Source organism: Rhipicephalus microplus, unplaced genomic scaffold (genome assembly GCF_043290135.1).
Source record: "Rhipicephalus microplus isolate Deutch F79 unplaced genomic scaffold, USDA_Rmic scaffold_269, whole genome shotgun sequence".
NCBI lineage: Eukaryota > Metazoa > Arthropoda > Arachnida > Ixodida > Ixodidae > Rhipicephalus > Rhipicephalus microplus.
This window is the reverse complement of record NW_027464840.1, coordinates 171161-196985: the sequence shown is the minus strand read 5'-3', so window position 1 is coordinate 196985 and position 25825 is coordinate 171161. Positions and strand designations below refer to the sequence as shown.

General features: G+C 45.3%; 1 long non-coding RNA gene across 1 annotated transcript; it reads left to right on the top strand.

Moving 5' to 3' along the window:
• On the top strand, positions 1–25825 carry LOC142793024 (uncharacterized). The gene is made up of 2 exons (XR_012891385.1): positions 1–207; positions 25655–25825. It is a non-coding gene; the product is annotated as an uncharacterized LOC142793024 (long non-coding RNA).

Below are 25825 nucleotides of genomic sequence, written 5' to 3'. Positions count from 1 at the left end.
TGCACCTCATGGCACGTGGGCGGTACCTCTTGGGTGCAGCAGTCAGCGCCCCTCTGTTGCCTTGATACAACACTGCCAACTTCAGTTTCCACAATAATGGAGATGGATGTGTTGGCAAAAGCGGTCGTGCCGGAGCCAGCGACTACTGGTGATCCTCCACTGGAGTTCAACCGAACAACGCTGGCGGCTGTTTTTGCATCACGGTGGGTAAGTTGTCTCGCGACGGGGTGGGCGCACTCGTTGTGGTAACGCACACCACGCAATAAAAAACATTTGCATCCAAAGAGCCCAAGAACCTTTGTTCATCCAGTGACTCTAACTACCGACTGCACATTGCATAGTCTGTTATGGGTCCGAATACAATGAACGCTTTGAAAACTTTGCCACAATAATTATTTGGTTGCCCCTAGCACATATTCAGGAGCAAGTACAGCCCCTTTGTCAAGTTGAGGATGTGAGTACCGACGTGTCATCAATGAGATTCTGGGTCACAAACTGTTTGTTTACTCTTAATCTAATTCAGAAGCGGAGCGAAGGTTTTTTTGTTGTGACTCTTACAAAAAGCGATTGAAGGAATCGAATGTCGCACGAACTTCTCGCGATCATCACGATCAAATGTTGACTATACGCCTAAAGGGCGTTAGAAGCTCTAGACTAATGTGATACAAAAAAACTGCGCTACAGTTACTGTGAAATACGACGTATTTCGCTCACTTTATAATAGCAGTGCGTGGGGCACGCTGAATAAAGTGCACTCGATTATGTACACTTGACTATCATTACAATATTAACTGCATTTTTTCTAGTTTCAACGCCTCCTACAGAAAGACACCTGATCTTCTTTATACTCTAATTTGATCCTATGTATATTCTTGTATTTTTAAGCATCAGAATGTGGGGATAATTTAACTTATTTGCAATCATATTAAGCTGATTTTCCGGCTCCAAAATAAAATAATGGTGACCGGTTGGCTACTGTTCAGGCTACTTTGGTTAATTTTGTTGCTCTTTTTTTCTTCGAGGATCTAGCGACTCTGCCTATTAAATGCAAAGAAAAAAAATGGGGATCATATTTAAGCTTCGCCCTCGAAAGACCTTAACGCGATTGCGACATCCACAGCATAAGACATACTCCAACCACTTAGCACATACTTTTTTTATTTTATGATGTTACTCGAGAAGTTTAAATTGTGAATTACTACAGTGTAATCAAGAAAGCTGAAAGTGACTCGGGTTCGAGAACCTTTCGCTTATGAGTGCAGTCGGCGTGAAGGGTAGCAAGCTTTAAACCACGTGAAGTTACGCCCATGATACCACTTCGAACTTGCTAGGTACCCACTACGGGGTCTTAAGGGAATACGGGCAGTAACGTGTGTACCTTTTGTAATGAGTGGCTGGCTTTCATGATAATCATCCATCATGATAATCAAATAGGCTGACACCAGATGGCAATGCACGCTTGCACCCACGTTATATTATTGTGATATTACATGTTGTAATGTGAAGCATATATATACAGGACGCATGTGTTGCTAAAGCATGTAAGTTCCTATCACTGTATTTCGAAGCATGTACAATAATCTTTGCTCTGTGTCCAAGCATCGAGATGACTGTGTGTTAAAGTATGTGCTTGCGACGGAAACGTCCTGAATTTGATCCGCACTCGAGCCCTGAAATTTTTATTATTTATTTTATTCGCATATTTATCAAGTTCTCGGTCACGCACAAGGTGATGTTTTTTCCCTCACTACCAACGACGCTGACACTGACACCGACGCCAACAATGAAATTTGTGTGAAACGACGCAATTAACGATATCTTATTAAAAAATGTGAAGTTTAATTATATTGCTTATATATATATATATATATATATATATATATATATAATATATATATATATATATATATATATATATATATATATATATATATATATATATTAGATATATATATATATATAGATATATATATATATAAATGTATATATAAATAAACTGCAGTAAGAACAGATTAATCTCTGTGGAACGCTAAGAAAGCACACGAGCGTTCTGTCCTGTTGTTGTCGTCATTGAGACCCAAAGGACATTGGGTCATTGGGTCATATTGGACATTGTCAAACACCCAACGCGTACAAAAAAGAAAAAATACAGCATTGTTTGCTGAAATGAACTTTTTGTTTGATTCAACTTCTTACGAACAGAAATCAATGCTTAAATGCGCTTTAAAGCATCCAATAATAAAAATAAATGCACTTACTTCGCAGGCGGCAGCCATAAAAGTCCTTCGTGCTCAATCTCGCCATTTCGAGTGCACCTGAGAGGCAGCAAACACACCGACTTTGACAATATCCACCAGATAGCAGCACGAGGTTGCACAAGCAGCCGGGAAAGGCTTTTTGGGAGGATGCAAGTACTTTGATATGTGAAGTTTAACGTGCCAAAACAAACACATGATTATGAGAGACGCCGTAGTAAAGGGCTCCCCGAAATTTTGAACACCTTGGGGTCTTAACGTACACCCTAATCGGAGCACACGGGCCTACACCATTTCAGCCTCCATCGGAAATGCAGCCGCTGCAGCCGGGATTCAATCCCATGACCTGCGGGTCAGCAGCCGAAGGCTGCAAGCACTTTCAAAGCCCTGGTGCGCTGTGTTACAATGTCCAATATATTTGACAAATTTCCCATTGCTGGGTCTCATGAAAATGCAGAGCTGCGTCGCATCACGTGCCACTTTCTAGGAGCACGCCTGCACTCTGCTTTAAGGACATTAGCTCAATACATCAGAAAAGAGGAAACTGGGCAGAGCAATCACCTGCAAATTTTGCAAGGCTAGATCCACTGGTACCCTACAATATCATAAATCTTAAACAATCAGGACCTTCAGCCCTTTTTATCTTAGTTTTTTCTTCGAATACGTGGCTTGTGGCCATGTGCGCACGTGTCAAAAGTCGCCTTCTCACGCAGCAAGCCCCTGAAACGACCCAGTGCACCATGCTCAAATCAGCCATTGGCTCATGAAACGGATGGACGAGCAATTTTGAAGCTTCTTTGGTCGTTGCTCGTGAGCAGAAAAAGCGGCTTTTCGCTTATTTTGAGAAATAACTGATAAAACAGGCCATGTGCAGCGCTGTATTTGGCTCGCGTGTTCTCGGGAGCCTGTATTACCGATCGGCAGCGTTTGCTGACCATGTTTAAAAAGTGTTGCATGGGCCTTTTTATGATTTATTTCTTGTCATTATTTACTTCATTAAATCGTAAGTTCGTAAAATCAAGGCAGAGGCTCTTCGGTTCTTCAAACTCTGAAACTTTAAGGTAGCAAAAGTGAAACGCTACCCGCTACTGTTTTGCCTTAACCTACGTTAATGCTTTTGTTTCAAGTAGAGGAGATGCGTGATTTTTTTTATTTGTTTCAGAAAAAGCTTCATTGAGTAGGTATATCGGTGTGTGTAGGGGTGGTGGGCATGAGTTCGAGCCCCGGACGCTGGCTCGTTCAGTTGTTCTGTTGACCTTGGATGTAGCCAGACGCTTGGGGCCGGGTCTCCTTTTTTGTGTCTCACACTTCGTTCTGGTACCGACACTCTGGATCAAATCAGGGAGCTTTAGATTGAGCTTTCGCCGTTAAACCACGTCATCATGCGTGTGACGTCTGCGAGGGCTACCGGAAATTGGGGCCTCATATGTCAAGTTCATACCGATCAGTTATAACGGAGATACCTGGCCAGTATTATCTGGACCGTATCATCTCAATGTGGAACCTATAGTATTGTCAACCTCTACCGCAGACTGTCAATGTGCAAAGCCTGCCAGAATGAACCTGAATGTTTTCATTTGTGTGAGCAGAACGAGAATTGGAATTTCGGAGAAGGGCGGTCAGTGCCGATTTTCGCACAAAGCAGGTGATAACAAAAGCCATGACGATATATAGCCTCGTGTGGGAGTGTTTACAAGCACGATTATACTACCACTCCCAGTGTGATCCGACTATTCAGTCCATCACTCTAAGCGTGTACGTGGCATGCAGCCTCGCCAAATTAAACCAGGACTACCGTTTTAAGGCAACAGTTGTCTGAAGGCAACAGCTGTTTCACAGCAACAACTATTTGAAGGCAAGAGTTTAAGAGCACACGATCAAACAAAGTTACTTCTGTGTCAGTCCTAAAAAAGAAATCACCGCTCTTTAACACATTGGCCTTTCATGTCTGGGTCTACCAAGACCTGAGTTACGCATTTCCGTCACGAAAGCGACACGAAGACATTGCAAATGATCAGAAAGGAGACAATAGGCGTTTCGTTTGTTTCTAGTTGGGCCAGTTGCATTCAATATTTCAACATGCCGCGAGCTGACTGCCTTAGGCAAAGTTTGGCATCCATTCATTGGGCCCTATCCTGCCTTTCCCACCACTTTACCTGATTCCACTCTGACCGTTAACTACTACAGCTTGCACGAGCATCTATGACCTTAAGGGTTTCTTTAATCATTCAGCAAGGCCGTTAGTCGTCCGAATGGTATCACAAAGCGTCAACATAGGTGCGTTCTCGTTAAACAGTGCTATAGCCGTCAGACATCGAGAGATTGTGCAAGGTCCTTTTATACCAACGAGCAATAACCATTAAGCTGTTTCTATAAGGACAAGTTGCACGCAGGGGTTACACGAATTCCTCTGACGGGGGAATCAACCATGTTTTTAGAAGCGAAGCACCTTGGCATCTACGCTTGTCTGTTAACCGTTGTGTGTTCTCCGTTGTCCGGGACAGCAAATGCAGGGTACCCACTGAACGGCAGCCGTATTTTTATGAAGAAGGGAAGCATCCACTGGGCCACTATACCATTCACCATATTACTGAGTGATAGGTTAGGTACAAGCTACACATCTGTAAGGTATGTGTGCAAGTTGGGCTGTGGCTGATGACAATGAAGAATAAAAGCGTTCGAGACTACATGTTGTCTTTTTGCAATGAATAAAAACAAACATGAATGCGCTCTCACTCACGAGGACAACCAACGCGGATGCAGAAAACAAGCTAACAAGCAGGCAAGAGTTCGAGAAACGCGGCAAAGTGGCAGCGCCGACAACAAGCCGCTACTCGGGAGGCGAGAAAGTGTTACGTCGCCGCCTAAACTCTTGGCAGACAGTGAGTTATGCTGAAGACAAAAGCTCAGAAAGTGGAGATCAATCACTCTGCTGCTCTCGTTCACGAGCGTCAGGCGTTTAACGCAGGGTAACAGGTAGTAAAGAATCAAAGGTCGAGTGGCCAACGTCCCGAGAGACGTTCAGGAAACACTGCAATGCCTTCCTGGAAACATAACCGAGAAGCAGCCATCGACGGGCACATAAAGCGAAAGCTGATAAGCAAGTCCTCGTACGAGTACGGCCTAGTCAAGAAAGGGAACATTCGCGCGTGGTTGGAGTACCTAGAAGAGTCATCCCTCTACAAACACCTATATATGAAGAAAACGTGCATAGACCTCACCCTTCTCAACTCAATGTGAGATACCCTCAAAGAACTGTTGACTGCACACTTCACAAACCACAAAGCAGTAACAATGAAGAGAAAACAGAATTCTTAACTCGACACGACGGACGAGCTGTGACCAATATAACATCGTATATGCTGTACACACGCTTTGCGGCACTCATTCAAACGAGTGAGTGGGCAGGTGATTTAACTCCTCAGTGTATCACCCACTCGTCATGATTCAATTCATGGAGATGCGTGATTTTTTTTCATTTGTTTCAGATAAAGCTTCATTCAGTAGGTATGTCGGCCTGTGTAGTTGTAGTTCATTACAACTTTCCAATGAATACAAGCTCCACCCCGAACTGTGGCGTGCTTGTCATTCATACTCGAAAGAGAGCCGTGCGATATGACTCTTGTTGTAATCATAAGTACTTTTCTGCTGCCTATACAAATAATATAAATATTATAAATTAAGACTTTGTGGTCCCTTTCAAATGGTTACGTTTACCTTATAAGAGAAGCCAGAACCTTTGCTGATTCCTGCACGAAATTTCAAGTTCTCTCTGCAAAACTACTGACACAAATATGTTTCTGTATTGTGAAATAAAAGCCACCAAACACGTGCCAGGTGTTTAAGGTTATGTAAACAGTTTAGCGGAAACTCTTTGACGCATGTACATGGTCAATATTGTGATCAGTGTATCTATGTCAGTCATTAGTAGCATGTATTGGGGACACCCAACAGACTTGCACATTTTAATGCGAAGGATTTCTTAGCGAACTTCGGTCTATCTATCTATCTATCTATCTATCTATCTATCTATCTATCTATCTATCTATCTATCTATCTATCTATCTATCTATCTATCTATCTATCTATCTAGCCGCCTAGGCTTTTTAGCTCTCCTGGCCGTTCCAGTAATAATATCGATACCAAAATTGGTATGGCATAACATGACAGTATGAAGAACATATTTGGCTATTCAGAACATGAAAAACATCAGATATATGTTATGAATGTCATAATTTACATTTCAAGGTCCTGCAGCTCTTGCAGTGGTTTTGATGACATGACAAGTTGTAAAACTGCTATGATATGACCTGATTGCATGGCGAACACAAGTGACAGACCCTAACATGAAAATCACGACATGCGAGTCTTATAACAACATGATTTCACGCCACGCTCATGATGCGCTCGCGGCCGTTTCACTAGCGTCACATAGACCAAATATTGTATTACGGTACATGAATGGTCGACGAAAGTATGTGACTGGTGCAAACATGATAATCGTGAGATGTGTGTCATGTAACAACATGGCTCCACGCCATGCTCATGATGCCCTGGCGGTCCTTTCGCTAGCTTCACTTATAACAAATTTGGTATCACGGGACGTGAATGTATGACGAAGGTATCATACTAGTGCAAACATGATAAACATTAGATGCGTGTCATGTAATAACATGATTACTTGCTAAGCTATGATGCGCTCGTGGCCGTTTCGCTAGCTTCACATGTACCAAACTCGGTATTATGTGACGCGAATGGGCAACATAGGTAAATGACAGATCCAAACATCATAATCATGACATACCTGTCTTGTAACAACATGAGTACATGCCACACTCATGATGCCCTCCAGGCCGTTTCTATAGCTTCACATATGCCAAATTTGAAATTACGTGACGCCAATGTATGCGGAAGGTATGTGACTGGTGCAAACATAATAATCATGAGATGCGTGTCATGTTAGAACATGACGACATGCCACAGTCAAGGCGCCAATACATTTCGACATGACGCGGTACGCGTGTTCGCCGGCGTTCATTTCGTCGCGTCACGCCAGCGTTGCGACGCCAGGCGCCAGTCCTGCCATATACTCGCAGGCACGTGCCGCGCTGCGTTCCTTTAACGCATGCGCGTTGTAGCACGTCAAGCGTCCCTCCGTCACGAAAAAAGGGAGACGCAGTGTTGCCTGAGTAACGAATCAGCATCCAGTAATGCTACTCTATGAATTGGCGAGAAATGCAGCATGTTGCATTTCTCGCCGGTTGCCGTCGGGCTGTGCCGACGGACGCTTGTCTCATTTATGCTTCGCATATCATCGATTCCCACTGTACGTGGAATCTGCCAGTTTTTTGTTAAAAGGTGCCGTGGATCTTGTGCTTTGTCATTTGTTTGCTACTGTGCTTGTGGTATAGACACTGGTTCCATGAGTTCGTTGCGTCCCACGATTGAATAATTTTTTTCTGAACACCTATGTGTCAAACGTTTCTTCGTGCAGTACTGAAATCTTCATGGACACCCTGGCACCGTGACTTACTTCGGAGCTTCAGCGGTAAAGAGTGTCGCTAGAGTATCAGGGCGTTCTTTGGCTAGCGGGTGCCCACCATGGCAAGCCAGCCACCGCAGAATGCTTTAGCCTTCGACGTTGTCGTCCCTGAGGGGGCTAGTCCCAAAGACGTCGTTGACGCAACGTCTTCAATAGTAGGAATTGAAGAAATATACTGCCATATTTGCAAGATGTTTCAGCGCGCGAACAAAGGAAAAAGGACAGGGTAGACATAAAGAGCGCTGACTTCCAACTAACTTTATTTCACAGAGTAACAAGAATATATACTGCTAAAAAGGATGGTAACAGAGCATGTTACAGAGCATCCTTTTTAGCAGTATATATTCTTGCCACTCTGTGAAATAAAGTTAGTTGGAAGTCAGCGCTCTTTCTGTCTACCCTGTCCTTTTTCCTTTGTTCGCGCGCTGAAACATCTTGCAAATATGACTACGCACCAACTAGCCCAAGTGTCCACTCTTGTAAGTATACTGCATTCAGCACTTTGGAGACCGGAACTACCAAGTTACCGCCCACAGTGAGGCCGCACTAACCCAAATCATGGACACATCGCACCTCATCATCCGAGGAGAGTGCGTTGCCATCGTATCCCTGGGACTTTCGAGCTGGGCGGGTTTACCCAAGAGACCAAAATGACCGTCCTGTTCCTGCCATGCCACGTCCCCAGCGAAGTCCTCGCACAAGCAGTGTCCCCCTACGGAAAGGTGATGCACATCAGCACAGGATTGATGGAGCCGCACCTGACCGGGACCACTGGAACGGGATACGTTCGTATGAAAATGAAGACGTTGTCACATGCGTCGAACTACCTCAAAGTCACAAGCTACCATGTTACCTGTGACTGCAAAGGAATACAATAGACAGTGGGCACTTTCGTATGAACTGCACAGTCCCCTATCAAGTCACCCTACATATAGTTGTAAGAGATGCCGCAGTGGAGGGCTCCGGGAATTTCGACCACCTGGTGTTCTTTAACGTGCACCCAAATGTGGGCACACGGACCTACAACATTCCCGTCTCGGCGGTAATGTTGTAGGCCCGTGTGCTCAGATTTGAGTGCACGTTAAAGAACCCCAGGTGGTCGAAATTGCCGGAGCCCTCCACTACGGCGTCTCTCATAATCATATGGTGGTTTTTGGACGTTAAACCCAACATATCAATCAATCAACATTTCCGTCTCCATCGGAAATGCAGCGAGCGTTCGATCCCATGACCTGCTGGTAAACATCCGAGTACGTTAGCTACTAGACCACCATGGCGGGGCGACCATGAGCCTTTTGAGTAATTCGTCGTGGAAGGATATTCTACATCTGCCGCTCATCCTATAGGTGCGGAATCAAGCGGAAGTCAACACGTCATCGATGAGACTCCATCTCAAGGTGACGAGGCCTCCATCTAGAAGGAGACGAGCAGCACCGCGAGGTATACGCCCCTACAAGTTGATGAAGATGCCACCCTCAGCGACGTCAGCCAGGACAGTTCAGACGCCTTTGTCCCGCCCTCACTTGGCATCCATGACACCAAACACCACAGAATAGCTAACAGTGATTCGATAGCCCCCTGCTGAGACAGAAGTCCCCTGCGGACTTCACCTCAGCCCCAAAAGCCCCTTGCCTCCAGTGGGTCGCCTGGCCGTAAAAAATTCACACCATATCCACGGAGTGCATGATGATGAGTGGGGCGAAGCATCCGTCAGTCCGTCTGCGCTGCCGTCCGTCCGCTCATCCTTGCTTCCGTCTGTCCGTGCGTCCGTGCGTCTATCCGCCCACCCATTCATCCGTCCGCATGTCCATCACCCTGTCCGTCCGTTCGTGTATCCGTTCATCCATGCGTCCATCCGTCCATCCATCCGTTCGTGCGTCCGCCCGTCGGACGCGACCAGCTTCCGTCGTCACCAAGGAGCATTAAACAATTGCTGGAGTGGAAATGATTGCCCAGGAGTGAAGCCGTTTCTCTGGCAAGATGGCGGCTGTGGCGGCCATCATACTAGGGCATGATAAATTATTACCATTTAGCGATTAAAACGAAGCGTTTCCCTACAACGCCCAACGAGTTTATTGTGGGAGCTCTTTCGGGTCACATAGTGCTCCTAGTGCGTCTTAGAGTTACTAGTTTTCCTTAGTGAGCCTCTAATTGCAGGCAAAGTTTTTTGAAGAGTCAGTCATCCATACTCGTTTCTGTGTGTTATTTCCTCGGGACCAACTATATTTTTATATATAACTAACGTAGCATTTACATAACATAGCAAAGCCATTTGATCTTTAAGTGGGTATCATCAGAAAAGGGAATGTTTCCGCCATCTTGGCAGTGGCAAAAGGTGGCTTAACTTCTGCTGGCAAGGCATCGCGGGAGCTTCCACTCCAGCAATTTTTCTTTAATCCTCCTTCGTCGGCACGGCCCGATAGCAACCAGTGCGAAATTCGACATGCTGTATTTCACGACGACGCGTTACCCACACAGCAAACTCCCGAAACCACAAGAAATCACATGGCGCCGCTTGTTTCCGTGCCTGCAGGTATACGCACACTTTTATCCCGATCTGCTCAGTCCGCATTGCTCAAAATGTGGCTCCGTCACCTCCCTCTCTCATATACTATGGGACTGCAGCGAGGATCTACACCCACCTGATCTCCTGACTACTCCCTCGCCCCCGGCATGGAAAAGATTATTGCGAGATACGATCCTAGAAGTACAGCTCCGGGCCGTACAGCGAGCTGAGGCGGTGGCAGCCAGGCAGGGCCTGATCGTCATTCATCTGGAATTTTTTTTTCACTTAAATAAGGTTGTTTCTCTCTCTCTACTCATACAGCACTGCTTCTGCCTTATTTTGGGACGTAGGGACGCCGCGCGTGCTGAAACGCGCATGCGTCAAAGCAACGCAGCGCGGCGTGCGCCTGCGATTATGTATATATGACTGCAGGACCTGCACCTGGTGAGGCAACGCCGGCGTGAAGCGACGAAACGAACTCTGGCACGCACGCGCATCGGGTCATATCGAAATGTGTTGGTGCCTTGGCTGTGGCGTGTAGTCATGTCCTCACATGAGACGCATCTTATGATTATCATGTTTGCACCAGTCACATACCTTCGTCATGCATCAACGTCACGTATCACCAAATTTGGCATATGTGAAGCTAGCGAAACAGCTGTGAGCACATCATGAGTGTGGCATGTAATCATGTTGTTACATTACACGAATGTCGTAATTATCATGTTTGGATGTGTCTTTTACCTATGTCGTCCATTCACGTTAGGTAATGTTATATTTAGTACACGTGAATCCAGCGAAACGGCCGCGAGCGCATCATGAGCGTAGCATGTAGTCATGTTGTTACATGACACGCATCTCATATTTATTATGTTTGTACGAGTTCCACACCTTCGTCATCCGCTCACGTCCCGTAATACCAAATTTGCTATGAGTGAAGCTAGCGGAACAATTATCAGCGCATCATGAGCGTGGCATGTAGTCATGTTGTTACATGACACACATCTCATAATTATGAAGTTTGCACCTGTCACATACCTTTCTCATCCATTGACGTACCGTAATACCAAATTTGGTATATGTGACGCTAGCGAAACAGCCGCGATTGCATCATGAGCGTGGAATGTAGTCATGTTTTTACAATACACGCAAAACATGATTTTCATGTTGGGGTCTGTCGCTTGCGTTCGCCATGCAATCATGACGTGGCATAACAGTTTTGCAACATGTCATATGAACGAAAGCACTGCAAGAGAAGCAGGACCATGAAATGTAAATCATGACAGTCATGACATACTTGTGATAATTTTCATGTGACTACTAGTCATATATGGTCGTCCTACAGCCATGTTATGCCATACCAGTTTTGGTACTGATGCCGTTATCTAAATGGCCAGGAGAGCTAAAATTCACAGACAGACAGACAGACAGACAGACAGACAGACAGACAGACAGACAGACAGACAGACAGACAGACAGATAGACAGATAGACAGATAGATAGATAGATAGATAGATAGATAGATAGATAGATAGATAGATAGATAGATAGATAGATAGATAGATAGATAGATAGATAGATAGATAGATAGATAGATAGATAGATAGATAGATAGATAGATAGATAGATAGATAGATAGATAGATAGATAGATAGATAGATAGATAGATAGATAGATAGATAGATACGCTCAAAGTCACCGATACGCTCAAAGTCACCGAAGTTCGCAAAGAAATCCTTCGCATTTAATATGCATTACTCCCAGTGACTCCAGTCCTTCCCCGTTATGCGGGCATCACAAGAGGAGCTCGATGAATGGTACCTAAGTACTATGCGCACTTCTTCGCTGTCGTTTGCATCTTGGCGCTGTAGACCTGTGTGTGCGCACCCTAAGGTACTAAAGTATGCACGCAGAGATCTGCTTCGTCCGCCAGATTTGCCTGCCCTCTCGCAAAACCCTACCGGACCACCTGCTGTGGCTGCACGCGACTTTCAGGCATTCACTCAAAATTTTCAGCCAATGGTTTAATCTCTTGGTATAGTGCCAGTTACTCAGCATCCGTTTCTCAGCATCCCCTGCTGAAAGACTTACAACATGATTCCAACATGCCATATGACGTTCTGCTATCATCGCCATCCGATGACGAAATAAAGGGTGCATAGACGCAATGAAAAAAAGTTCAGCCCTCGGGCCTGACGGACTCCTGCGGAGTTTTATCTACAGTTCTGGCATATATTTGCTCCATTTATGTCATTCGTCATTTGTGAGTGTTTCCGAGATATTACCCTTCCAACCTCTTTCCACAGAGGCCATATAACACTATAATGTTATAACACTATAGTTCCCAAGACCAAATGTCCATACGACGAGGATATTGGCGTCCCATTACCCTGCTCAATGTAAATTACGAGCTCTTGGACAACATCTTAGTGCACCGAATCAGTCCATCTCTTGTATCATTAATCACTCCTTACCAGGTCTCTTCCGTTCAGGGCCGAGAAATAGACACCCATACATACGTGGTTAACGCGTGGCATCATCCAGTACACCACCAGTCGATGTCCGCAAGGACTGTTGGTTTCCTTAGATCAGCAGAAGGCTTTTAATTTTATAGATCATGGCTCCTTAGTAAATGTTTTACATGCATTCGAATTCCCGGATAAGTCCATTGATTTCATTCACACGATGTACAACAATTCAGAAAGTACCCTTTACGTGGATTCCCGTGAGAGTCACCCCTATCAAGTCACGTGTGTGGTCGGTCAAGGGTGTCTCTTCTCTCCAGTTCTATTGATCCTTGCATTAGCACTCTTCTTCAAAGGCCGTTGAACGTGACCCGCAGTTTCGAGGCTGGCGCCTACCTGATAACACTCAAGTAAAGGTCACTGCATATGCAGATGCTATTACTCTATATGTAGAAAATGAACAGTCACTGCAGCATGCCCTTGATAATTTCTATCATTTCGTCATTATCTCCGGTGCCAGATTAAACTTTTCTAAAAGCCAGTATTTCTTTATTGGCAACCCCAATGGTCATATCAGCATTACGTTACCTTTACAGTGGTCTCCTAACAATACAATACTGGGCGTTACTTTTACTTCATTGGGTATACAGGAGAGCATCTGGTCATTCGTTGTACAGACTTTTCAAAGTAATAAAAAACAGTCAAGCACTTCGACTTCCCTCTGTGGGAACGCCGATACTTATTTCAAACGGTGTACCTCAAAAAATTTTGGTACTTTTGCCATACTGTTTAACCATCGCTCCACGTCTCCAGCAAAGTGCAAAGCTGCATCAGTTCATTTTCTCTTTTTTGGGGGGGACTGGGGGCACAGAATTGTTATCTCATACGGCGTTAGCTCAACCACGAGATCAAACCAATTTTGCGTTCCCCGACACGGCTTCTACCTGGTGCCTCCACACTTTATTGTGAATAATAAGCAGTGACGGCACGCCCACTCAGAAACTGGGGTGCTACCATCTGGGGTCATCAGTGCGTGTCTTCCTACCGGCTACCAAAATTAACCAAGGTCCCCAATCAACTGAATCACCATCTTTGTATTGAGCCCTTCTGGCATTTCACCAACATTTGGAGGCTACGCACCCAGAAATACAGGTGGCCAAATCCAAAGGGCTTGACATAGTGGCCGCCCTTTTAGAGCCCTTGGTGCCCCAGAATTTTCAGTCTCTAATGAACCGCCCTTGTAAACAAATAACTGCAGCAGTGTCTCCAGGGAATCATCGGGCGGTTGGGCTGGGGCTTGCTCCCCATTCGAGATTGGTTGCGGCGATGGCAGGTGATTCGCACTTCCACTTGCCCCAACTGCGTCATGGTGCATACCAATTGACATGTGACGACTGAATGCATGGTCTCCCATCTTTTTTTTGGCGTACGGTCCATGCTGGTTTTCGTGGACAGGGAGTACGAACATTCGTGTGCAACCGCCGATTGGGCGCCTCTCGGCTTCTAATAGTTGCGGGGCTGTTAAGCCATTGGAGAAACTGATGTTCGGCCGTGGCTGCGAATTGCCGCCGGCGTGCTTTGTGGCTGATACTGAGGCGAATGAGACGAGAGATCCTCGCGTTCCTCTCTGAGGAGTCGTTTTTCCTTCGGCGAGCAAGACTTTATGTGGCATTGGCCCGTGCCCTTTCGTCAATGTTAAACACGATAAAGTGCAACTCATTTTTTGACCAACTATATAGGTGCTAAGAAGCGCCGTTTGAGTAGTTATTAATGATTTCTTTTGAAACCGATTGTGTTCCATTGCAACTGTTGTATCAATATTTGTTCTTGTGTACATGTATGCCAGCATTGTCATGTATATTAGAGATAAGATGTCTTGATTGATTGATTTGTGGGGTTTAACGTTTAAAACCACCATATGATTATGAGCGACGCCGCAGTGGAGGGACTCCGGAAATTTCGACCACCTGGGGTTCTTTAACGTGCACCCAAATCTGAGTACACGGGGAATACAACATTTCCGCCTCCATCGGAAATGCAGCCGCCACAGCCGGGATTAGATCCCGCCACCTGCGGGTCAGCAGCCGAGTACCTTAGCCACTAGGCCACCATGGCGGGGCAGATATGATGTCTTACCTATCTATCCTCCCAAGCCATTACGTACTAGATGGCGCGTTAATTACACTGTCCTATTCTAAGTTTTATCGAAAGGACATGACTTGATGTTCCAGTGGTTACCAGGACATTGTGGTATTGTCGGTAATGACCTTGCTGATAATGCTGCCCGATCCGCCCACGCGGACGCCCAGACAACCCCAATTCCATTCCTCGAGAACCGACGCTGCAAGGGACCTTCACTCGTTCGCTAACACCATGTCGGAAACTTGGCTGAGTGACCCCAGTGTCAGGAACCGCCGCCTACACAAATTGAACCCATCGAGAAAGCTTCAAGTTCTATCGGACCTCTCCCGCCAGGATGCAACTTTACTGTGCCGCCTGTGGTTAGGAGTAGCTTTTACAAAGGCGTACTCCTTTCGCATAGGAATGGCAGATAGCTCCCGATGTGAATCGTGTGACACTGACGAGACAATAGAACATCTACTGTGTTCATGTGAACGTTTTGCGAGCGAACGCAACTTGCTACGCGAAACGTTAGAGACACTAGACAGTAGACCTTTTTCCGAAGAGAAGATACTTGGCTCATGGGCTCTACGCGTCGCTGGCCAGCAAAGCGACGCGGGCATTGCTAATTTTTCTAAAGACGACCGGACTACGCGACCCGCTTATAAGCGTGCAATGGACAAGGTCACGTCTACACACACGTTGCCCTTCACTTCTCTCTCTCTTTACCTTTAATACCCTCACCCCTTCTTCCAGTGCAGGGTAGCGAACCGGACGTGCGTCTAATTGACTTCCCTGCCTTTCATTTCTTCCCTTCCTCCTCCTCCTCCTCCTCCTCCTCCTATTCTAGTCATTGTAGCCGTGGGTCACACCGCATGTGCACGTTGACGTCACGCTTTTCTCGCAAGTGTGCGCAGACATCAATTTCTCCCTCACCCGCAAAATGTTCACCGCAGCGCCCGCACCTACCGGCTCCTCTACCCGCTCGCAACACATTTCTCACTCGCTTCACCATCTCCGCCGACCGCAACGTTCGACTATACGTGGAGTGCGAAAACTCTATCGGCTCGTTTATCTGCGATGGAACTTATACAAAACCCGACCCACCTCCCTTGTCTTTTGGTTTGCAAACAAACGTTCACTCGAGTAAACACTACAGCGAGTTTCGCTTCCAACCGTTCTTCCAGCAGCCGTGTCGACGCCCGTTTCAACCGGGGTCAACGCCGTGCGCATCGCTGCTGCTTCGCATCCCATCAGGTTCCCTTTCGGGGACATGATCCATCATTTTTTTCTACACCCAACTGTTTTGGTATTTTGGTAAACGTGTTCACGTACTTTGGTTCTGTAGCATACACAGTGCTGTCGAGAAAAGTTGCCGCCAGGTAACGAGAAATTTCAACCAAGCATATTTCGTGTGGAACATCCACTATGGCTGCAAACCATAAAAAAATGAGTAGCTATGGCTCTGCTCGTTACCTTCAAAGCCCGTATGCATTTTTTGACGGGGCCCCTACGGCAAACAAGCCCTGTCGCTCCCTAAAAGATGATTATCCATGGTCCACAAACAAAATTGTTTCGCTCATAGTTTTAAATGCGAAGCATTTCTTGGCGAACTTCGGCGACCTTGAGCATATCTATCTATCTATCTATCTATCTATCTATTCTATCTATCTATCTATCTATCTATCTATCTATCTATCTATCTATCTATCTATCTATCTATCTATCTATCTATGATTTTTCGCTCTCCTGGCCGTTTCGATAACGGTATCAATACCAAGCTTGGTATGGCATAAAACGACTGTATAAAGACCTTAGTTGACCAGTCATGACTTGAAAATGATGATATATTTGTCACGAAGGTCATGATTTTCTTTTTATGCTCCTACACCTCTTGCGGTGGTTATGGCATGTTGCAAAACTAGTATGGCATGGCATGATTCCATGGTGAACACAAGCGACAGACCCTAACATGAAAAATCTTGACATGCGTGTCATGTAACAGCATGACTACATTCTACGCTCATAATGCGCTCGTGGCCGTTTCGCTAGCTTCGCGTGTACCAAACTCGGTATTACGTGACGCGAACGGACGACATAGGTAAATGACACATACAAACATGATAATCCCGACATGTGTGTCATGTAGCAACATGACTACCTGCCACACTGATGATGCGCTCGCGGCTGTTTCAATACCTTCACATATGCCATATTGCGTGACACCAATGAATTACAAAGGCATGTGACTGGTTCAAACATGATAATCATGAGATGCGTGTCATGAGACAACATGACTACATGCCAGACAGTTGTCAATACATTTCGACGTTCACGCTGCATGCGTGCTCTCCGGCATTCATTTCGTCACGTCATGCTAGCGTTGCCACGCCGGGCACCGGTCCTGCCTTAAAGTCGAAGGCACGCCCCACGCTGCATCGCTTTGACGCATGCGCGTTTTAAGCGCATCCGGCCTCCCTCCGTAACGAAAAGAGGGAGACGCAGTGTTGTCTAGGCAACGCATCGGCGCGAAATGCAGCATGTCGCATTTTGCGCCGCTTGCCGTCGGGCCGCACCACCGGACGCTGGTCACGCCTGGCGTCAGATTATAGCGCTCATGTTTTGCTAACGCAGCGTGCGCGCGTCAACGCTACATTGGAGTATATTGGGTCTTTTATGATGCGCTCGCAGCCATTTTGCCAACTCCACATTACCACATTTGGTTTTACGTGACATCAATGGGATGGCGTAATATATGACTGGTGCAAACATGATAATCCAGAAACGTGTGTCATGTAAGAACATAACAACATACCATGCTCATAGCGTGCTAGCGGCCGTTCGCTAGTTCCACATATATACTAAACTTGGTATCCCGTCATGGGAATAGATGACGAAGGTAAACGACACATCCAAACATGATAACCATGACACGGAAGTCATGTGCGGCGTCATTTACCTCCACCTCGTAACATTATGCGGATTTTAAAGTGCCATACCAGCATTCCTCAATCGTGCTTCACATATTGTCGATTCCCACAGCACGTATGGTCTGCCATTATTATTATTATTATTATTATTATTATTATTATTATTATTATTATTATTATTATTATTATTATTATTATTATTATTATTATTATTATTATTATTATTATTATATGCGAAGCACTTCTTAGCGAGCTTCGGCAACTTTGAGCGTATCTATCTATCTATCTATCTATCTATCTATCTATCTATCTATCTATCTATCTATCTATGTAGTCGCTATACGACTTCTAGCCTTCTCGGTCGTTTTCAAAAACGATATCAATACAAACTTGGTATGGCATAACATGACTGTAAGAAGAACATAATTGACTCGTCATAACATGAAAAATCATCGCATGTGTCTCATGAATGTCATGATTTACATTTCATGGTCCTGCAGCTGTTGCGGTGGTTTCGTTCACATGGCATGTTGCAGAACAGGTATTGGTATCGCATGATTGCATGGCGAACACAAGCGACAGACCCTAAAATGGACATAATTACATGGGTGTTATGTAACAATATGACTACGCCACGCTATTGAAACGCTCGCGGCCGTTTCACTAGTGCACTTGTACCGAATTTGGTATTACGGTACGTGTATGAATGACAAATGTATCATACTGGTGCAAACATGATAATCATGACATGGGTGTCATGTAACAACATGCCTACGTGCTTTGTTCATAATGCACTCGCAGCCGTTTCGCTAGCTTCACATGTACCAAATTCAGTATTGCACAATGCGAACGAACGACATAGGTAAAATGACACATCCAGGCGTGATAATAACGGCATGCGTGTCATGTAACAGTATGACTACATGCCTCACTCATGATGTGATCGCAGCCGTTTGCTAGCTTCACGTATGCCGGATTCGGTATTACGTGACGTCAATGAATGCCAAAGGTATGTGACTGGTGCAAAAATGAACATCATGCGATGCATGTCATGTGAAAACATGACTACATGCCACAGTCAAGGCGCCGATACATTTCGACGTGACGCGCTGCGCGTGCTCGCCGGCGTTCATTTCGTCGCGTCACGGCGGCTTTGCCACGCCAGGCGCCGGTCCTGCCATATTAGGGGCGAAGTTCTTTATGGCGACACCCATTCGTCTCTCGTAGCCGTTGTAGTGTGTAACAAGTGCAACATTTTGACCTCCAAGGCGGTACCGGTGAGAGATTTCTTTTGTGCGTTGTTGAACAATAAAAAATAGTGCTCAATGTATATGCCGATGGCTGCCAAAAGAGATTGAGAGACATGAGCATTCGGCTTTTAGTTAACGCGCACGCTGCGATATCCATTAGCAGTCATTAGCATGTACATTTAGCACTATCTGACAAGAAAGAGTTGCAACGTTATACTCGCCGGGCGTAACCTCTTTGGTTTTAGAAAGGTTTAGCGAGCGTGGAGCCACAGTGCCATGAATACAGTGAACTAGTATATACCATGAACTCGAGGTGGTTAAAAGTGCGAAGTAGACCCAAAGCGCAAGCCGTAAGAAAGTGTGCGTGTGCCACCTCTTGTTTAGGCCTTGGAATGTCCGCTGGATGGCGGTGCTTCTAATGGGGAATATATGATGAAAAGATGTGAGGTGGTGGAACTTGGAGCCTTGAATAGTTGGACGAACGGACACACATACAGACGCATGAATGGACGCATGAACGGACGCAGGTGCGGCTGCATGGACGAACGCAGGGACGGACGCACGAACAGACGCACGCACGGACGGGCGGATGGACGCATGAACGATCACACAAACGGACGCATGGACGGACGGAAGCAAGAAAGAATGGACGGACGAATGCTTCACCCCACTCTCCATCATTCACTCCGTGGATACGCTGCCAATTTTATTCGCAGGTGCGCGCCGCACTCCATTCCTGCAAGCGCGTTTCAGCGTGTGAAGTGTCCCTCCGTCACGAAAAGACGGAGACGCAGTGTTGTCTGGGTAACGCAGCGTCGTGAAATACAGCATGTCGCATTTCGCACCGGTTGTTGTCGGGCCGCGCGACGGACGCTGATCGCGATGGTCACGCTGGTCGCTCCTGGCGTCAGACTATATAGTGCTCGCGTTTTGATAACGAAGCGTCACTGTGCCCTGTGTGCGCGCGCGTCAACGCTACATCGAAGTATATTGGGCCATGCTCATAGCGTGCTCGCGGCCGTTTCGCTGGCTCCACATATACTGAATTGGGTATAACGTCACGTGAATAGATGACGAATGTAAACGACACATCCACACATGATAAACATGACACGTCAGTCATGTACGGCATCATTTACCTAAACCTCGTAACATTGTGTTGATCTTAATGTGATATCTTTCTCTTTCGTACTTCGCACATCATCGATTTCCACCGAACGTGCGATCTGCCAATTATTATTATTATTATTATTATTATTATTATTATTATTATTATTATTATTATTGATTACTACATATATTTATTTATCACTTTTACAGACTAACCTAATATTGATGTGTGGCAGCTTGGGCTAGTTGGTATGGCATGACGATAGTTATAGCGTGAGAACAAAACGACGACACAGAGACAAGAAGGACACGAAAGACACGAGCCCTGTTGGTATGGCAGGACGATAGTTATAGCGCGAGAACAAAACGACACACAAAGACAAGAAGGACACGAAAGACACGAGCGCTCGTGTCTTTCATGTCCTTCTTGTCACTGTGTCGTCGTTTTGTTCTCGCGCTATAATTATCGTTATCCTAATGTTGATGGCCAAGTTCAACAGTTTATGGAGCTTGTATTAAGCAGCATATGTAAGTGTACTGTGCAATATACACGTAGACATCGTAAATATCCCCACTGGTTCTCTCTTGAACTTGTAGAGCACTGAAGCATAAAAATCGCGTCAACAAGAAGGCTAAATGTTCTCCATTCAGTGAGTAGAAGTGACAGTTCAGCTTTTACGAGCTTGCTCCTAAAGCTTGCGCCCTGTCCAGTGGCCGCCGGCGTGTACACCAGTGTTGCCATTGGAAACTTCTTGCGTCGCCGCTCAAGGTCACCACTGTGTTTGGATCTCTGATGATTCCAGCAATGCTCACAAGATGGCAGACCACCACCCAAGGCATTGGTCTTCGATGGCCCGCACGCTCACCTCCTCGTGACTAAACGTCCACTTCGTCCTCGTCTCTTCGTAGGACGGTAGCACGTGACAAGCTCCCATGTTGAGTGTTTCGCATGGATACCGATATTCTCGCATGCCTCATCGCCAGCCTGCTCTCCACCCCGTTGAAGAATGTCTGATAGTTCCACGTCTGCAATTCATGAGCGTTAAGAATAGGGCTCATGCCAGCGGCCAGTATGGTAAAAAGGGGCAGGTGGTTAACGTGCCGATCGACGTGGTCAAAACTGTGCAGTGGTGGTTGCGAAACGTTTCCGACAACGCTGCCTTTGACGTACTCATCATGCGTCGGCTCCTTAACAAGCCTTTCTACAGAAATAGTCGGGCCAAAAAAACAAAAAAAAACACATCTGAGCAAGCTCATCTAACATCATTGATTGATTGATATGTGGGGTTTATCGTCCCAAAACTACCATATGATTATGAGAGACGCCGTAGTGGAGGGCTCCGGAAATTTCGACCACTTGGGGTTCCTTAACTTGCACCCAAATCTGAGCACACAGGCCTACAACATTTCTTCCTCCATCGAAATGCAGTCACCGCAGCTGGGATCCGAACCCGCGACCTGCGGGTCAGCAGCCGAGTACCTTAGCCACTATACCACCGCGGCGGGGCTCATCTAACTTCATTCACTTTGTGGATATGGTGGTGATTTTTTTTATTGCGATAGCAATAATATCGACAGTCTCGGCTGGTGTCAAGCACCGTATATATATACGTATCTATATATATGAAAACTCAAGAAGGATGCCGCCTGTGCTCCGCACTCAGCTCGTCTCGATGCGCCAACGCGCACTTTTCTTCCAGGCGTACTTTGCCCCACGATTTTGGGGGGAAGGTAAATGTTTATGCGCACCCGCTTATCCTTTGGTAGGAAGAATCGCGCGCCTTCAACTTTGACCGGAACGATTGCGTTTAGTTGCCGGGCTCGCAAGCATTACTTCGCTCGCTGGACAGGCGCCGTTTGCTAAAACAGTGCGCTTTTCAAACACAGCGAAGTAACAACTGGGCCACATGTTAGTTTGCACTCATCTGTACCTGTGATTACGTTTCTTGCGTCGTTTTTGTTCACACAGTGCGTTAAGTGTCCAGCGGTAAACGCTGTTGGTGCTATCGTCCTGTCTGTGGTGTTTCCATGCGTGATTTATGCGTACGCAGCAAGCTGAACGTTTCGATCTGCTAACCGCTCTCAGCATAACATCCAAGTTAATGCTATTGCATTCGTTTCTTCGCCCTTGTGGCGGAACTGTGACTTTTTTCGAACTCTCTCTAAACGCCTATTTAAATGGGACCATAGTTCATATACTGATTTATTACAAAAAGACGCTTCTCACAGACCAGCTGCGTTTTGAGAGTATGTACGTGCACGGTCAAGCAAAAGATAGATATGTGGGATTTAACTTCCCAGTAGCACCATACAGTAATAAGAGATGCCGTAGTGGAGGGCCCCGGATATTTTGACCCCCTGGGGTTTTTTAATGTGCACGCAAATCTGAGCACACGGTCAAGCAAAGAGGGGAGTCCTTCAGATTACATGGACTCGGGCGGTGCCGGAGCGGATGCCATCGCCGAGTGTTTTGTCACGCATTTTTCATCCGTTTATAAGGCCTCATAGCCTAGTATTCAGATCAGACAACAGCACAAGGCAGTTGGCACGGCTAGTGGTCTGTCGTTGGATGAAAAGCCAATCTGCTGATGAATTAGGCGCTGAAAACCATCCTTATAGTGTTGCCCAGATGGCAATTCTTCCGCCATGCTATATGCCTATGGTAGTATATTCACCCCAGTACTGAATAGAATACTCATCAAGAACTGTCTGAACGCCCTACCGCGGTAGTCTAGTGGCTAAGGTACTCAGCTGCTAACCCGAAGGTCTCGGGCTCGAATCCCAGCGGTGGCTGCATTTCCGATGGAGGCGGAAATGCTGTAGGCCCGCGTGCTCATATTTGGGTGCGCGTTAAAGAACCCCAGGTGGTCGAAATATCCGGAGCCCTCCACTATAGCGTCTTTCATAACCATGTCGTGTTTTTGGGACGTTAAACCCCACAAATCAATATCAATCAAGAAATGTCTGAACGCTCGTGATTGCTTAATATTAACGCGACAGCGTTAAAGAGTTCGTTTCACAGCTATGCCAGTGTCGACGTCAGCTTGGTTGGTTGTGAGCAGAAAATCAACATCTCATGCATAACCGAAAAAATTCGAACGACGAAAATAATGTAAATAAGTGATGAAAAAAACCTTGGAGCAGAGTGGGGACCGAACCAGGGTTGTTTGGGTCTACGTGAGGATCAAACCGGGGTCGTTTGCATGGCAGGCGAATGTTCTAAAACAACGGCCAAGCCTCAGAGCAAAAGAGCTTGCTCTGCTTTGAAAAGCAGTGAAAATAACTTTCATGCTTCGCAAACACACGTGTCATGTATACATGCTTCACTAGGCAACATGATATATTCAAATAGCAATTCGTGGTACAAGCGTCCATTGCCAAAAGGCGTTTGACTATGTGATTATCATATTAGCTCCACGGTTGAAACCGGAAACCCACTACAAAAGGCACACGCGCTACTGAGCATATTCCTTTAAGGCCATGTAGAGTGGGTGCATAACGAATTTGAAAAGCTAACGTGGTTGCTTGGGCGAGTTGGTAAGACATGATTCACATAAAAAACAGCGCCAATAACCAGAGACAAAAGAAAGAGGGAGACAGACAGCGGCACAGTGCCGCTGTCTGTCTCCTTCTTTCTCTTGTCCCTCGTTATTGGCGCTGTTTTTTATGTGAATTTGAAAAGGTTTGATGCGCTAAGTATTGGAAATACGAACTAGGACAGGATAGTAGGATGTCGCTATCACCTTCAACTCCTAAAGCCGATGCTAATTTTTTTCAGCTCAGGCTCCAGAAGTGATGCTTTTTATTTACTTATCGCACGATTTTTCTGGTGTGTGCGACATCGAGTATCTCTGAACTGGCTCTTCATAGCATAATATATGTCAGCGTGAAAAATTGATTGATTCCTAATCAACACGTCTTTCTCGCTGGTTGCTCAACTACCACGTATATTACTAGTTTCCTGACACTAGTCTCCCCACCTATTTTTCACAGAGGACTAGTAGTTCTAGTCTACTATGGCCTGAACAAGGCTTTTGACGCGCTTAGCTACTCACCTATTCTGGTTATTTCTGCAAACTTTGAAGTTGACTCGTCTGCTGTGAATCTCCTGCATGACTATCAACTTAATAGATCACGCTATGTCCCCACAAATGTCCAAAGGTCTTTAAGGTACAAATTCACTTATGCAGTCCCGCAAGGGCCGGTATTAGGCCCAAATTTATTTTTACTTTATGTTAGCAATGATTATTTTGCTATTCGCTATTTCTCTTTTTTCTTGTATGCCGATATTATCAAGATATCCAGGAAATTCATTCAGTTAACGACCTTCGCATGATGCAGTCAGGCTTGTGTTCTTTCTACGAATTGTGTAACAGCAATAACCTTTCCCTAAATACCCCGAAGACCAATTTCATAAATGAATCTCGCAAAACATCATGTCCTTTCCAAGCTTTGTCAATACCGTGTCGTAATGTAAGGTTTATGAGCACAGTGGTCTTGGTGTTTCTTTTTTTTTTTTTGGTAGCACGCTAAATTTCTCTGCTCACACTAAACGTACTGCCATGCGTAACTTTCGTTATATCGGCTGAGTTTGTAGAATCTCTCGTGAGTTCAGTTCTCCTACAGCCTTCCACAAATTGTATACAGCAACATGTATTCCTCAACTTGAGTATGCATATGTGATGTAGAACGGCACTGGCAGTAACACCCCTGAGACAGTCCAGAAAAAAAAATCATAAGCATTTACAACCATCGTTTTGCTAGAAATGACTCTGCATCTAGTTTTAACACTGCCAGATAATTATCATTACCACCATTTCACTTCCGATTGAATCGCACTGACATGTTTTTTTTTCTTCACAATTATGGTTGTTTACAATATGCATGGTGTCCTGCCCTTTACTTCTCAGTTGTATAAACTTTCGAATTAGGCATTGGTTAACCAAAAAGAATCGATAGTTTCACGTACCTGTCAGCTTCTTCTACCACCCCATCGCTCACAGAATACAAAGTATCTATGATGTTATCTTTCTTGATCTTGATGTTTTTCGTAGTTCATGGCGATTGTTTTTATCTGAGCTTTGCACTGTCTTAACATAGTTTTTCACGATGTACAGATTCTTCCCTCTTCCATCTCCTAGGAAGCATTCCGACCGGTTTTGTGCATTCAGCATTATTTTTTACTCCCATACATGATTCTCGTCTTGTGATTGTATTCTTCTCATTTGCGTTGATATGTTTTTGTCATTGTACTATCGCTCTTTTGATTTGAGCTCTTTTTTTCATTTGTGAAGACTGTTGGTGTTGTATTGGTTATTTTAATTGACTTATTTTTGCGTACCCCTGAACGAAGAGCTTGTGGTAGCCTTTAGGCACGAGAAATAAATAAATATTTGAGTATTTCATTGATTGATACCATTATTATTATATTATGATAATATTATTAATATTATTATCAAAATCATCTCTTCACAGGCTCAGATGAGCGCAGAAATCAGACAGATGAAGATAGACACGTGCGTCATGGCCTTGGACCCACTTTATAAACATTGTTGACACTCTCTCGGTGCATTTCACTCAAGTGCGGTTGGAGCTATACAGTGAGTGTTAAAAGATTTTAAAATAAAAATCGCCTGCACGTGGTGA